At 39.3% G+C, this 6,000-nt stretch overlaps 1 protein-coding gene across 5 annotated transcripts in view; it reads right to left on the bottom strand.

Annotated features, from left to right (window-relative positions):
- Window positions 1-6,000, bottom strand: part of L1CAM (L1 cell adhesion molecule) — a 2,005,704-nt gene that overhangs the window by 945,299 nt on the left and 1,054,405 nt on the right. The gene's annotated exons all lie outside the window — the stretch shown is intronic.

Raw genomic sequence — 6,000 nt, forward strand, 5'->3', positions numbered from 1 at the left:
CAATTCAAATGTCAGATTTAGTCTGTGACAAAGGTCAGCAAGATAACTACAGTAAAAATCAGAATTAAAAACAGAGAAACTAGTGGTCCTAAAGCTTTGTTGATGAGCCTAATCATAATAATTTCCAAAAATCATGAAACTCAGGTAGTGTGCCAAAGTAACAAGACTTTATTTGTCACAGACATGTGATCCTCAGTAACAAAACTTAGAAATATTTTACAATGTTAAACATATCAACTTTTATACACTTAGAAGTAGGTATGGAAAATATATGTATTGTTTCATTTTAAACCAGCCTATTCATGGCAAACAATATAAACAGGGCTGTAAAGTGCATTTTAGAACAGCAAGTCCCCACCCCCACACATTACTACTGATTAGATCAAACTAAGGAAAACACCATCTATCTATATGCAACCACATTCCAAGATCAGGTATGAAGAAAAGCATAACATATACATAAAAAGATAGACATAAAAGACTTTAAACTAACATCACTTTTGGTTAACTAATGCACTAAAGCCTGTGACAAGAACTAAAACCAAGAAAAAACACATAGCTATCTAATCATAAACATAATCAGACTAAAACACTATAAATATAAAAACACATCTGTCTACTAATATCTAATAAATATCCATCCATGTGTATTAGTGTGCATAAAAACAGCTCATAAAAAATGTCAGTGCTTTGGGAAAAACAAACAAAAAAATTGACAGTTTTCATGTTTATAGCCCCAAAAACATGTTTATACTATGAAAACTAGTAGAAAAACCCCAAGAAAAATATAGAAAACAGTGGATGAAGTAAACTAGTAATACATAAAAGTGTGCAGATGTGTGCATGACCATCCACCAGTATGATAAGTGGGGGAATTATATCAATACTACATAGTAATAGCAACATGAAAAAATGTGTGTTTTGAAATCAAAGCAGAATTGACGTTAAAGTAACTAAACATATATACATATATATTTATACAAATTCTACACATCATTTTTGTTATTATTTAGTCTATTTTTCATACATAAAAATATTTCTGAAAAAATTCCCTAAAAAAACCTTTACAGATTGTGTATCAGCTTATGTAGATTCAACACACTCCTAATAGAGCGACAGTAGTTAAGTCCTGGTTTTCTGAATTCATTTAATTTAACTGCCAGCATAATTATTTTTTTCCAACACACCAGTGATGGTCCCTTCAAGCTTATCCATCTCCACACATTCCTGAATGATAAATTTAAACCCAGAATGTCTGGGGTATTCTAATAAGTGGTTGGATAAGTCGTTCCTCTGGCATTTACGTCTGACGTCTGAAAGATGACCTATCATTTTCAGTTTATTTGTAGACTTTCCCACATAAAATGCAGGTCAGTCATTACATATGACCCTATACACAACTTTTTCAGTATTACACTTACCGCCTACTGAACATTTCACAGTCTTTTTAAGATAGGGGCACTCAAATACGTTGCACTTCATCACGTATTCACAGAAAATGCAGTTAGGCGGCCCACAGACTGTAGTGCTCATGTCATGCTGGTTTCCCTTATTTTTGTTTTCCACATAACTATGCCTGCTTCTACTCCTTTTATATACAAAAGTGGGGCGATCTCCTAAAACCCTTACAAGCTGCTGCTTATCAGTGGCAATAGCCAAGTTCTCCTTAATGATGGCTTTAATTGTATTGAAATCCCAGGTACAAGTTAGAAGGCAACTGTCCTTACTTTTCTCTTGTATTGGGTTAGGGGGTCCTCATTGCATAGTTCTACCAAAAGGCCTTTTCCACATAGGGTTATTGTTAATTTTATAATCTGTAATGGGATCCAAGATCATATGCAACATGTTTGATTCATATCTTCTAGTTAAGAAATCATTTTCAAGATCATTCATATTTTTGAGAAAAGGGGCCAAATCTGTGGTAATGTTTGTTAATCTGTAGCCTTGTGATTTCATTACATTGTTCTTAGTTTTACTGGATGCATACTATCTCTGTGAAGTAAGTAGTTCACTCTTGGTTTCTTGTATAAGCTACTAATTAATTTCTTTTGTCTTTATCAATACTGACAGTCATATCAAGGAACTGCACTGACTCTGAGCTGATAGAAGTGGTAATTTTCAGGAAGGAGGTGGAGTTATTGATGTAATGGATAAACTCAGTGAGTTTACTTTTCTCACCTTGCCAGACTATGAATACATCATCAATAAAGTGAAGGCAGCTGGTCATAAATCTCTGATATTCACTTTGTAGCACAAATTCCATCTCCCACTTGCCTAAGGCTACATTGGCCAGGTTAGAGGCCTTAGCTGCATCCGTGGCTAATCCCTTGTTTATTTGTAAAGCCTGGGCATTGAAACTGAAAACATTTACCTCATCACCAAGTTTACTAGCTTTCCCAAGCATGCACTTTGCTCAAGTGTATTATTGTTAATTCTGCTATTAGCCTCTACAGCTGCTTCAATACAATATGTGTAGTAACTCAGTGTATAGGGCGTCAACATCAATAGTTACCAAAATGCTTTGTTCATTCACATGGACTTCTTTTATTTTTCTTAAAAATCAAGTGAATCTAAAACAAATTATGAGTTCTTTTCAGCAAGAGGCTGAAGAATAAAATCTACATATATGGCAGCGACCTCTGATATGGAACCTCCACTTGCAATAACAGGTCTGTAAGGTGGATCTTCCCTATTCTTATGGGGTTTGGGAATCTCAAAAAACAAAGTAACTTAAGGCAAGGAGTGTTCAAATACTCAAAAAAGTTTTCACTAATAAGTTCTGCACCCCTGCATTACCAAGTTATAATTCATACCACACCTTTTGGCCACCTAACCCGGAATGAAGCACTAAAGGTGGAGGCGTGTCCATATTCATTAAGGATATCCACACCTCCAGGCTAGTTGCACAGCATAATGCATCCAAGATTATCCAAGTGCAACTATCTCTGGGCAAGACCGCAATCTAAATTGTAGCTCGCTACAGATCGCCCACCATGCCCCAGGATTCCCACTCCTCATTTCTTGATACACTGGAAAGTATTAGGGTACAACCCAACACCCTAATAATGGGTGATTTCAACTACCATACCATTAACTGGGAAAACTACTCATGTATCAACTCTTTTGCTCAACGTTTTCTGGAATTCATAAATTCCAATGCTTTGGATCAACTTATTCACACCCCCATCAGGGGCAGCAGTATCCTAGACCTGGTCATTACCAACATGGGCAACCAGTGTTCCACACCAGAGGTCAATTCCTTGTTGGTCAGATCCGACCACAAGCTAATCACCCTAGACATTCACATCCCATCCCCACACCCAATTAGGGAAACCACCGTAAAAAACTTCACCAAAGCCAACTTCACACTTCTTAAGACAGAAGTGGCAAACTTCATGACACCCATGCAGATGGACAATAGAGGTACGACTGCTGAATCCTACGCAAATGCACTTTATAAGCACTTATACGAGTGCATGGATCATGCTATCCCTAATAGAACCAAGATGCTGTCCTCCAAAAAAAGGAAGCCAATCTGGTGGTCCTCTGCCATAAACAAACTCTACAACAGAAGAAAGAAACTGTTGCAAAAAAGAGTAAAATCCCATGACTGGAGGAACTCCCTGGTCAACCTCAGTAAGAAGCTGAGATCCTTCATGAAATCCTCCAAAGCTAGTTATGAAAACAAAATTACCACTGACTCTAAAGACAATCACAAATCATTCTATAGCTATGTCAAGAATCTCAATGGCAACACTCAGATCTGCTCTGAGTTACAGCACAATGGCACTAAATATACAGAACCAACTGATATTGCCAACATCCTGGCAGATAGATTCAGTGCTAACTTTACCCCCCTCTCACCCCCTAGAGGGCCCATCTCTATACCGGAAGAATGGAAAGTTCCTGTAATCATGGCTGTACAGGTAAAAAACACACTCTCCAAAGCTAAGAACACAGCATCCATGGGACCTGATAATATCCCAGGCTGCGTTCTACATGAACTACAGAATGAACTGGCACCCTACCTAAGTACCATGTTCAATCATAGCCTCACCACAGGCTTTGTGCCCACTGAATGGCGTACCACGACGGTTATCCCACTCCACAAAGGGGGAGCCACGATGGACCCCGGGAACTACAGCCCCATTAGCCTGATGAGCCTGGTCTGCAAGGCCATGGAACGTATCATCATGGAACTCATAAACAAAGACTTTGGTAATCTGCAAACTCTGGATCCTACCCAGTTCGGATTTGTAAAAGGCAGATCATGTCTCCTAAACCTGACTGACTTCTTTTGAAGCAGTCACCAAAGACATAGATGATGGTAAAATGGTTCACACAGCTTATCTCGCCAAGGCTTTCAACACCATCCCCCACTCTGGAATTATAGATAAGCTCACTAAACTAGGTATAAATCCCTATGTCACAAGATGGGTTGCCAACTGGCTCACGGACAGAACCCACACTGTGAAAGTAGCAGACTCCAAATTCAACTTCAGACCAGTGACAAGTGGAGTACCACAGGGTTCGGTCCTGGGTCCTCTCCTGTTTAGTATGCACTTTTCTGAAGTACATACTAACACAGAAGGTCTTTGGCTAACAAAGTTTGCAGATGACTGCAAACTAGGAGCCATAATTGAAACTCCTAATGATGTGGACATACTACAAAAGGGCCTTACTGAGACAAATACCTGGTGTCAAAGCCGTGGGCTGAAGCTTAATTCCAAAAAGTGTATTGTCATCCCCTTTGGTAAAAACTCTGTACAAATGAACTACCACATAGTTGGTAGTCTACTTAACACCGAAAATGTGATAAGAGACCTTGAGACACAGGTGGACAGTAGTCTCTCCTTGGATAATCACATCCCCACAGTGGTCAGGAAATCCTTCTACGTGGCTCACCTCATCACAAAAGGTTTCTCATCCAGAAAAAAAAGAGGTAATTGTTCCCCTCTACTCATCACTCAATAGACTCATTATAGAGTGCAACGCCCCTTTTGGTATGTACCTCACAAGACATCTACAACAACTGGAAAGGCCACAGAAATACCTCACAAAGAGGATTACTGGCCTCAAACAGATGCCCTACGCAGACCGTCTCAAAAAACTACAGCTTTACTCTGTCGCATATCACCTACTCAGAGGCAATCTCTACCTAACATACAAAGCTATGTCAAACCCAGAGCTGTTGGACATGCTCCACTTAAAGAAATCTCAATCCCTCTGAGCTACACGCTCTAGGGACATAAAACTTGTCACCACAATAAACAGAACAAGCTGGAGGTATAGATTCCTGTGCCAGAGACTTCCCATACTCTGGAACAGACTACCTATCTATGTCAAACAGAGCTCCTCATTAGCACTCTTCAAGAAAAATCTTGATGATTGCATGGGAAATAGGAAATTCACCCCAGGGATCACTTATGTGACTCTGCATGACAGGGGCACAAGAAAATAATTTTTTTGGGTGGCAAAAGCCAGCGTACATTTTTGGCTAGGCTTATATAGGCCCTAGGGCCATTAGCCTAGTACCTACCTATGAACCTATGAACCTATAAACATTACCATTACCCTGACATCCTTTACTAACACCATTAATCACTACAGGAATAATGGCAAACATGTTTGATCTATCTTTCTCAACCTTTCCAAAGCTTTTGACAGTGTCTCTGACAACAAACTCTTAACACCTCTTTTAGATTTTAAACTTATCCAGTCTGCAATAGCCTTGTTCCAGGATTATCTGGACAATCGAAAGCAAGCTGTAAAATGACAACAAAACCTCTCAGCCAGTCACTCTGGGATTACCACAGGGTTCTATTCCTGGACGTCTGCTCTTCACCCTATTTACTAATAGTCTCTATACTTCTACCCTGCATGCATTCCTTATCCAGTATGCAGATGATTCAACTCTTATCTGTGCTGCTGCCACACTTCAACTCCAACTTATAACCCAGCAATCTTTCTCCACAGTGGAAACCTGGCTAACTAATACTC

Source organism: Protopterus annectens, chromosome 8.part0 (assembly GCF_019279795.1).
Source record: "Protopterus annectens isolate FY-2018-M chromosome 8.part0, PAN1.0, whole genome shotgun sequence".
Taxonomy (NCBI): domain Eukaryota; kingdom Metazoa; phylum Chordata; order Ceratodontiformes; family Protopteridae; genus Protopterus; species Protopterus annectens.